The sequence below is a fragment of the Lathyrus oleraceus genome, chromosome 1 (assembly GCF_024323335.1).
Source record: "Lathyrus oleraceus cultivar Zhongwan6 chromosome 1, CAAS_Psat_ZW6_1.0, whole genome shotgun sequence".
Classification (NCBI taxonomy): domain Eukaryota; kingdom Viridiplantae; phylum Streptophyta; class Magnoliopsida; order Fabales; family Fabaceae; genus Lathyrus; species Lathyrus oleraceus.
The window spans coordinates 416,816,685-416,828,087 of NC_066579.1; the positions used below are offsets into that span (position 1 = coordinate 416,816,685).

The following is an 11,403-nucleotide window of genomic DNA, read 5'->3' on the forward strand; positions in this document are numbered from 1 at the left end:
AGGAAGACATCTTATGTCTTTTTACGATGATGAAATCATTAACAACCACTACAAGAAAAATATTGTTTTGTCAAGGGTTAAACCCCTCACAAGTGCAAAAAACCCTCAGAAATCAAATATTTGTGAGGGGCCAACTCACTTTGCAATACAAATCATCACAATTTTTTTGTTAGGGGCTTACCACCTCACTAATTTGCCACGGGCTTAACACCTCGCAAAATCCTGACCCCCTTCAATGACATTGGATGAGATTAAATATCATAACAATTCATATTTTAAACAATTTGACAGGGTGATGATTTGTCATAATGGTTGTTGTGAATATCATTTTACATGAATTTCATGTTAGTGAAACATGAATGTGGTAAGTTCTATTGGCCTATGTTATTTAATTGCACATTCATGATTCGTTGACACCAAGTGTAAGTCTAAAAGACTTACACCAAATCTCAACCGTTAATATGAATAAATCAAATGGTCATATAAATAGGCTATTTTTTAGGAAAAGAAAATGGCCATATATATATATATATATATATATATATATATATATATATATATATATATATATATATATATATATATATATATATAATTTTGTTTTCTAAATAAAGATATATTAAAAATTTATATATTTTCTAAATATATTTACACTTAAATACACTTAAAAAATTTATTACACTTAAATACACTTAAAACATATATAACTAAAATAAATATATTACTATCTGTATTACTAAAATATATTTACACTTAAGTACACTTAAAAAATAAATTACTAAAAAATATTTACACTTAAATACACTTTTAAAAAAATATATTTACACTTCTAAATATATAATACTAAAAATTTTTAAAAAAATATTATTACCTATATTTATACACTTAAAAATCTGTTTTTTTAATATTTAATATTTATATATAATCTGTTTATACACTTAAAAAATATATTACTACCTATATTTATACACTTAAAAATATGTTTTAATATTTATCCACTTAAATTTTTATTTTTTTTAATATTTATCATTTATATATAATCTGTTTATACACTTAAAAATATATTTAATCTTTTTTAATATTTATACATTTATAAATATGTTTTTTTTTTTTTAATATTTACCGCGCTTTTAATATTTATATAAACAATATATATATAAACAACATAAAATCTATTTTTATTTTTACTTTTCGAAATTTAATTTTTTTACCAACAAATACAACATCTACCAACATCCAAATCTTGAAAAAGAATAAGAAGAAGAGTCTTCCTTAAATCAATGAACAAAATGAAGGAAATTTTGAAGCTCTTTTACTGCGAAATTTGTTACCTTTAAATGAATAAAATGGTACATGAAACAAAAATAAACAATAAAAAGTGGGATTAGGTTAATGCAAATTAAAAATAAATAAAACAATAAATAAAAAGTGATAACTTACCTTAAAATTGATAATAATATGTAGTGTTGTTGAAGATTTGAGAGATGAAGAAATTAAAAATGGGTTGTTGTAAGTGAAGGGAAGAAATGAGTGTATATTGGAAGTGGGGTGGATGAGAATATTTATTGCTACATTTGCGACGGGGCACCCCTGACAAACCAATGTTTATAATTGGTTAGTAGTTACCCCTCGCAAATGGTTGACAACCGCCGACGAGTCATAATCATTCATCGTTAATTTGATCTAATGGTCAAACATTGTGAATGGACCCCTCTCATAAGTTGAATGGTAATAATTTGCCAATGACTACCCCTAGCAAATGCACACTTTTGACTGACCAATGAAAAAAGCTATGGCGCCATTTCTTTTTTTCATTGGGTGGCCCCTCACAATAACCAATTTCAAAAATAAAAAATTTCCTCCATAATAATTGTGAGGGGCAGACCCTGGAAATGTACTTTTTTTTTGTTTACTACGTTGCGAAGGGTTTAACCCTAATTTCGTTGGGTGCAAGTCCGTTTAAAACTACATTGTGGGGAAATAGATGTTAGCGATGTTATGTTTGGTGCCTTCAATGATCCATATGTAGTTAAAGTTTCACACCAACACCGATAAATTTGTCGTGCTCGAAACAAAATTGAAGGCATATCACACTTGTTTTTTACCCTGTTGGCAAAGTATAAATCATCCAAGAAGATCAATGGAGTAAAACTTGTCTCCAAAGGAACACTAGAGTTGGATGTTTGGTTTTAGAAGAAACCCATCTAAGAGGAAGAAGATGACAATGAATCATCGTATTTGAAGACAAGGAGAAAGGTTGACGATTCAAACTTAATGGAGATTTCATCAAGGTTATCTTGAGGAGTGGCCTCACAAAGGTTTCCAAGATTGAGGTCGACTTACATAAGTATATACAAGACCAGCTTGTCAAATGCCTATCGGAAAATAACGATTTGTTCACTTAGTCTACCAAAGAAATGTTAGACAAAAGCCCCAAGGTTTCCTTTTATGAGGCTTATTGGATTCACGACAAAATATCTCGTATGTGGCCCAATGTCGCTGGAAGCAATCACTTGAAAAGGCATAAGCAACCCATAGGATCGTTAAAGATCTCTTGAAATTAGGGTTTATAACCGAAGCCAAATACACCACATGACTATCTAACACCATGTTGGTGAAAAGTCAAAATAAATAAATGGCAATGTGCGTTTATTATTCTGATCTAAATCGAGTGTGCCCGAAGGACACCTACCCTACAAAACATAGATAAATTGGTGGAAAAGGATGGTATTTAAGCTCTTATTGTTCATGGATGCGTACTCAGGCTATAACGAGATATCAATATATCAGATGGCTATAGAAAAACAACATTCATGACGGTAGAACGGATCTTCTGCTACAATGCCCTTTGATCTCAAGAATACAGGAGCAACATACCACGAAATGATGAACAAGATCTTTAAATACCAAATAGGATAAATGTTTGAAGTATACATGGATGTTATGGTTGTCATTTCTAGTGAGAAAATGGATCACACGACTCATTTGGAGGTCGTCTTCAAGGAGGTTGGAGGCATAACATGCGCTTGAACCAAAACAAGTCCACAATATGTGTTAAGACTGGGAGGTTTTTGGGGTGTTACCTCACAAAGAGATGAATAAATGTCAATCCAGATAAGTGTCAAGCTATTATCAATATTAAGGCCCCAAAGATTAAGAGTTCAACAACTAAACGAGGTGTTAATTTTCTTGTCAAGGTTCATCTTTAAGTCTGCTCATCACTCTCACCCTTTCTATAAACTGCTTAAAAATTAGGAAACCTTTAAGTAGACTATGAAGTGTGGTTGCTTTCTGCAAACTCAATGATGTGTTATCTCAAACTCATGTCCTAATTTGGCCAAAGGAGAGAAAAACCATTTTCATGTACTTATCTGTATCGACAGAGGTCATAAGGGTCATCTTGGTAGAAGAAGATGAGATTTCTACGAAGTCAGTGTACTTCATTGGAAAAGTATTCCATGGACAGTATCAGAAGATATAAAATATTGTCTTAGCCCTTGTGATCACAACCTGGAAGCAAAGACAACATTTTGTAGCTCACCACATTATAGTAAGGACGGAGCACCCAATCACATAGTTCTTTTCAAACCATATCTAGCAAGAAGAATAACAAAATGAGATGTCATACTCTCAAAATTTAGCATCTCTTACTAACCACATAATACCCTTAAACCCCAACCTTATCCGACTTCATTGTATAAACCACATTTGAAGAACCAGAGACACCATTGTGGTGAATGGTATTTGTAGACGGATCACCAAACGTCAAGGGAAACGAGGCAGGGCTCCTCCCAGGGAGCGATATTCGTTTCACCCAATAAGTCGCAATGAGGTTTGAATTCATGATATCTAAAAAATCAAGCAAAACGCAAGGTTGCTCTATTCGGACTATGCATGACCCTCGAGATGGGGGTCAAAGAAGTGAAAATCAAATTTGGTAACGTCACAAGTCAGAAGATAATACAAGTCCAAGGATACAATTATGTAACACTATTTAACAAGCGTGAAAGTCATCGTGGCTAAGTTTAACAAAGTAAAATCTTATGCATATTCAAAGGGAGCAAAATTCAAAGGCATAACTCCAATCCAAATTAGTCATTTCTAAGACTAAAGATTACAATAAAATGTTGATTTATGAAGCACTAGTAACCCCAAGTGTCACTAATTGTGTGAATCCCATGGAAGAATCAGGCGAGGAAGTGCGACCTGATAGTTGGATCACAGACATTGCTAGATACACTACAGCGAGAGAACTATCTAAGGATAGGAAAGTGTTTAAGATTTGAAGAAGGGAACACTCCTATTTTTTGGTGAAAGATTGTTGCTATAGACGAGGTTCCTCAAACCCATTATTGAAATGCCTAACAGAAGAAGATGAAAATCATGTTTGGGAGGAAGTCTATAATGGGATTGTAGGTCGGCATCTGACTGGGTTTTGACCATAAAAACTTAAGAGTCCAGTATTATTGGTCGAAAATGAATCAAGGATCCAAAGACCGATTCAGAAGTTTAAAAAATGTCAAAGACACGGGGATGTACGTATTTCCCCACCGGAAGAAATGAATGCTCCATCCTCCATTTTGCCATTCGCCCGGTGAAAGATGTATATCCCAGGCTCTTCCCGATGACCCCCAGTAAGTTGAACTATTCAGTTGTTGGTGAAAATTACTATACAAAATGAATAAAGACCGAAACTTTGGGAAAGAGAATGGATCACAACATTCTTCGTTTCTTCCAAGGCATGATTATGTATATCGGAAATCACATTAATTTTTATATTTTATTTGTCATGTGGTATCCTCTCAATTTAAACAGACACTCATATTTTCTCGATCGTGCGTCATCTCGTTTCAACTTCATAATATGTGGTTGGTACACGCCACTTCTTTTGCACCTCATTATTACAAATGTTTATCTTCTATCTGAACCATTGTCGAACCTTCCTATTTGTTAGATGCCCAAAAGTGCTTATTTGAGCTATCAAATGTGGGCATCTTTCACTCCATTTCCTTGCTAAAATGTCGAAACCACCTTTGTTTCAGATGAAATGCAATACAATGATAATTTATCTTGGTACCTTTGATTTGTGTGTTATTATGCAGGAAGTAGGCATGAAATAATAGAAAATGAAGACACAAGAAATGTGGCAAAGGAATCAAATAAAACAAGCATTCATCAGCTTCCTCGCTAGGCGAGGGTTGTGGCGAAGGACTCGCTAGGCGAGCGTCCAGCGAAAAGCTCCAGTATTTAACAGAGGCAAACATCACCACACTCGCTAGGCGAGCTTCCAGCGAGGAGTGTGGCGAACACGTCCAGACTTGGTGAAAAGCGCAGCCAGCACTCACTCGCTAGGCGAGCCCTTAGCGAGCTCCCAGCGAGCATTCTAGTAGCAAAACCTCTCAACCTCGCTGGGGCGAAGGTTGAAGTGTGTCCTTCGCTAGGCGAAGGTTTTGTTCGCTAAGCGAACATGACAGTCTGGGAAAGGCTGTTTCTCTGGGCGCAGGTGCCTCAAGTGCCTCAATTAGGGGCTCGCTAGGCGAGCCATTCTGCTCGCCTAGCGAGCATGACAGCCCAGTAGCAGCTCTATAAGTAGCAAGTGCCACTTTTTGGAGCCATACCTTATTTTTCCATACTTTTGTACTTTTTCTAGATATTTTACAGCATTGTTCCAAGGATCTTTTGTGACCTAAAAACCATTTCTCTTCATCTCTTAACCATCTTTCACAAAAAGAAGATGGATTCCCATCCAATCTCGATTATTCGACTCGGATGTTGATCAACCTTCTTCCGAAATTTGTTGACCAAGCTACCATGAAAATGAGTAGCTAAGTCCTTCATTTTGTCAAGGTTAGATGTAGATGATCATTAGCTTTGTGTGTAAATGTAAGGATCTTCATTTGTAAACTCTTTAATGGTGAATATATGGTGAAAACTTTGTTCTTATTGAAAACTCTTTGTGTTGGTTTATGATCGAGAGATGTTTACCAACTCTTAACCTAGGTTTTCATCCAATCTTGTTTGTTAGCTAGAGATAGTAATGAATGATTTTGTTCACCATAAGGTTGAACCAAAAAGTTGTCATTTTGATAGATTGTGTTAGAGATAAACAATGGATCAAAATGGGAAAACTCACAATGTGTGTTAGAGATAAACACATTGGGAGGACTTTGTGAAATAGTTTATCATCTAAAGGAGTTTATAAGTTTTGTTGATCGAACATATACATGCAAAGTGATCGTCGAACCCTAACTTTGGCAATATTTCTCAAATATTCAAACCAAAACTTTTACCGCTTTTTATTAAACTTTTATGCAAGATACCGTGACAAATACCAAAACCCCATTGTTACCTTAAGCTAAGAATTAATACAACTGTCGAAAGGCGGTGATATCTCACAATCCCTGTGGATACGATAATAAAAACCCGACACTTAAAATTACAATCAACACTATTACAACTACAAACCTCAATTTCACGACCTCCATGCGAACCCATTATAGCATATGTTCACGAACAATAAACTTTTGTTTATTCGTAAATTATTCACGAACATATACCTCAACAACGACAGATCGAGCACCCAGTTTAACATCACCATTGACTTCATTTGATTTAACATCATGCTTCATTTCAACCAGTTTAACATTCATACTCACAATAGCTTTGAAAAATATATTCGGATGTACCATATCAATAGAAAAAATAACTTTAAAACTCAAAGTATCAGACAAATTCGAATATGCATCTCCGGACCACACCAAACTTCGTCCAGAGATGCATATCCGGACTCAAAGTTCTTTTTTTCCAGCTCAAACATCAGGTTAATGCAAGGAATGAAGAATTAAATGAATGAACTTTACCCGCAATTCCAATTTATTTTGTTCCATTTGATGTGATGAAATACAAGAATGATGTTTTGGTTTTGAAAAGTTAATTGAGAATGAGATAATTTTATAAGGGTTTTGAAAATGGGGGATATTTTTAGCATGAAGAAGGAGATCATGCAAGGTGTTATTTTATCCAATCTCACGCTTGATATTTTTGGATATGCATCACCGAGTCGTTAATTTTACCAACACATTGAATAAAAACACCACAATTAAATATATGGGATATTTATAATATGCATCTCCGAATACACTCAAATATTGTTCGGAGATGTATCTTCATACCATATTTTTTACATAATGGGATGGATCTCAGAAAAGCTAAAGATTGTGTGATTTTTAGATTCATCCGGAGATGCATTTCCAAAAATATGAAGGAAAATTTTCAGGAGTGTGATATAGACTCGTAAGGATTGAAAGAGCCATTCCCAATTCGTATTATGAGATTTCTAGACCGGACACAAAAACCACAATGTTTGTATGGGTGATTTAGGACTAAAAAAGGGGTTTCAAAATTTGATTCTTCTCACTCAAAAACTCTTCTAATGTTTTCAGAACAACCACTTTTAACTTCTCCTAGAATTATGAAAGTACATTAATAACTGCTATTAATAGGAGAAAGAAAGCTAAGAAAATCACATGCTACAAGTTTAGTGTTATTCATGCAACAAACTAAGTGCATCTCTTGCAATAAGCCAAGTGCATTACAAGCAAGATAGTAATGTGTGTCAATGTAGAATCCTACAACGGCTGGGCTTGGATCATAATTGATGGATCTTAATCTTTTGGGCCTTAATCCCTCATTTTTGAGAATATTTTACTTTGGATACAGCGGTTTTTCCATCTGTAATACATCTATTTTATATCAGTATTCAGTAATATAGTTTATGCTTATCTTGATTTTTCAGATAAGCAATTTGTAACCAAAAATTCTATTTGGCTCAATCTCTAGCCCAAGAAAGACATGGCTTAAATAGAAGAAAAAAAATGATAAATCTAAATAAAATTAAGTTCCAGGAGATATCAAGCACTATTTCAGGGCATCCCTTCATAGTGAAGGATCAGAAGCTGTAAAAGTTACATATGTGCAGAAAAAACAAATCAGCACTATATTTCTGTCATCACTCAAAAAGAAACTCACACTTTGTTAGGACAAAATTGGTCCAAATTCAACTCTGAAGTGAAACTCCTCCTATTTCTTGAGAAGCGTGTTTAACAAGGATTGATAAACCGTTAACTGCAAACTGCCATGGAAATCCCGAAAAAGTATAGAAGAAAAGAAGCCGCCTTTAAATGTTTCTCACATATTCTTTTTGGAATTTGATCGTGAGAACCTCCGGTCAACGGATTTTAGTTGGTTGCGGAGGTTCTCGTTCTCCTCAAGTAAGCGGTCATATTCAAGAAGGAACCCTTCAGATTGTTTTCTCAGAGCACTTATACTGACTTCTGCAGCACCGACCCCTTTATTTTTGGAGTGCAGTTCAGATTCTAGCCGATCAACTTCCGCTCTCAACTTAGCTGCTTCTTCCTCCATTGATTTAGTTTCCTCTGAAACTGTGTTTTTCGCATCCTCAGACCCTCGCATTTGTTTTTTAACAGCTTCCATGCTCTTTCTTCGAATCCGGAGTTCTCTTATGTAATGATGTAGTCTGTCTGTCATGAGTGCAAGAAAAAGAACAGAACCTGCAAATAATTGACCAATGATGAATAATGTTCACATGCCACAGAGAAGCCCTTAGTTAAATCCTAAATATCAAGGGAACAACCAGTTCAGAAACAATGTCGGATTGGAACTGTAATTTTACTTCTTCGCCTATGCTTTTTAAGATGTGATGTTACCGGAGTAGTGTAAAATCAAAGACCACAGCAATATTTTGAAAAGTTCGGAAATATGTAGAATCTAGAAAATAACATACAATCTAAGCTGTAAAGTTCAACAGAATACTAGATTCTTTCTGGTTGTGAGACAGAATCCTAAAAATTGAAAATCATATAGTATATCTGGTGTAAAACTAAATTTGCCTGCCAATGCCACTAATAAGGCATCAATAACCAATACCATAAGCAAGTACAACAAGAACATTTTCTAAAGCTCATATTTCTCATCTAGTTTAGAAGTTGATAATCTCATGTATGCTTCCTCAACATTCATTCTAAACCAATGAAGAAATCAGCAGCAAAAAGCAACACATACATTCAAAGAATAACCAAATAAGTATTTGGCAAACAATCAATGAAGCCTCATGGACAACCTATAAAGTACAGATACTCTTTGATTGGACGTCACACTGTGTTCGAGACACATCCATGTATGACATTCATACAAGAGTTATCAATCCCAAATAGCGGAGCGAAGAAGCTGACCTCATAAATTGGATGGCAGATTGCGGGATAACCACTATTTGACTATTTTTTGGACTAATCATATGAATAATAAGTATACCCATAAAGGATTTTTAAAACCAAATATCAATGCAATAGACTTAATCAAAAAGTATTAATCAAATTCTCATTCAAAACAGCTAGCGGGTTGAAACCCGCTCCGTGCCGGGAAGCAGTCTTCTCCAGCGACGCGCTCCAAGCCAAAAAAGCGGCCGCGATCTCAAACTGAGACGCAAACAGCTACGCCATAGCGGCCGGCCTCTGCACCGGTCCACTATCCCGGGATAGCGCCCTATCCGCCGGGATTGATAACCCTGATTCATACAACAATTCAGACAAATGTGCCAAAAAAAGTGCTCTTTCTATGCTTCAATGTGTCTAAATTTGTGTCACGTGTCGAATTCAATGCTTAATAGATACTCTCTTGGACCTTAAGTATAAGCAAAATTAACTCAATAAATTAATTATGCAATCAATTGCAAATAACAGCGCTACAACATTGAATCTGAATCCATAAAGCATTCCAACATATGAATCAAAAACTCAAAAAACCATAAGTAAAATAAATACCCATGAGTGTTGCTTCGAGGAGATGCTTAGCCATAAGAACCTGATCGGTGGGATTAACAGCACCACCATCTTCGATCTCCCGTTTCTGAAGATTAATCATGCTATAAATACTAGAAGCCAACACAACAAAAAGAGTACCACCAACCGTTTTCACCATAAGCGGTCCACGCCCTCTCTTCAACCGATCCAACCCCATTATCACAAGCTTCCTCAACGGAGTCTTGAACAACAGCAACCCAATCGTCGCTGCTTCGGAAAAAATCACCGTGAATAAGAGCTGAATCATCTTGAACACAAACCGATCAATTCAAATGTGTTCCGGATCTTAACAATTGAGAGAGATTTGTGAGAGGTTGTTGCGCATTACTGTTACTATGATGATGAATGAGTGAATCTAAATCAGGAGAATTGAAGATATGAGAAGAGAAAAGAAGAGACCCTTTCAAAAGCTCAACAAACAAATTAATGACTTTTTTTTTTTGGTTTTAAAACATGAAATCATCTTTTACTATCGCCGAAATTAGTGCCGACGTCCAGAAATTAATTTCAATTAACATTTATTGTATTTTTAAAGTAGGAAGGGTTTACAATAGATAGTGATGTTATGTGATATTTATATTTTTGCAATAAATAATTGACTAAATACTATAAAATTAAAGTCATACAAGATGAAATTAGATTATATAATTACTAGTATAAGATATATATTTTCCAAAATACTATGCACTTTTAACATAATTGAATAAAATAATCATATTCATCTTCATTTGGAGTAATACACTTATCTTGAGAACGAGTTTGAATATATATATATATATATATATATATATATATATATATATATACACAAGGATTTGTTTAGGCAATTCTCCAACGGATATGTCAGTCCTCAATTCGAACTCGAATTGAGATAATAAAATTAACTTTACTTTACAAATGGATGTATACGAGAGATGTAGCAATCCAACCCTATAAACCCTAAGTTTGATGTTGATTGTGACACCTTCTTTTCCCTTGATCAAAGTTTAATCAAGTAACCCAACAATGTTGATTTGATCTGATGTATTACACTACTTCTTTATAAGAAATCACATGTTCTTCAAAGCTTTCACTCGATCGAATCCAAAACACGCAATTGTTAAAACCGAAGATTTACCAATGCGATCCACCGTCCCACACTACTCCTTTGTAAGAATCTCTCGTTATTCAAAGACTTCACTCAGTCGGATTCGAATTGCGTAATCTTATCAAAAACCTTCAAATCCTAAACGATCTTGAAGGAAAACTCCAACTCGGTTTTTTGATTTGAAACCCTCAAGGATCTCAACCCAATTTATAATACAATTAACGTAAATTGGACGTTATCAACCCTAATTCTAGATGGCCCCCAAACAAAGAATGATTATGTGTAGTTTGATTGTGTGTATGCATAGAATGAGGTTGAAAATGATGATAATGTTTTGAAATCCTGGTTTCGTATAAGTTTTACTCTCTAGAAATCTTACTAGAAATGATGCATGTATAAAGTATTTATATGCATACATGTTTGGAGGCAAAAGGAATG

The 11,403-nt window shown here is 34.6% G+C and overlaps 1 pseudogene; it reads right to left on the reverse strand.

Annotated features, from left to right (window-relative positions):
- Positions 1-7,861: 7,861 nt before the first annotated feature.
- On the reverse strand, positions 7,862-10,390 carry LOC127077680 (uncharacterized; annotated as a pseudogene).
- Between the last annotated feature and the right edge of the window lie 1,013 nt (positions 10,391-11,403).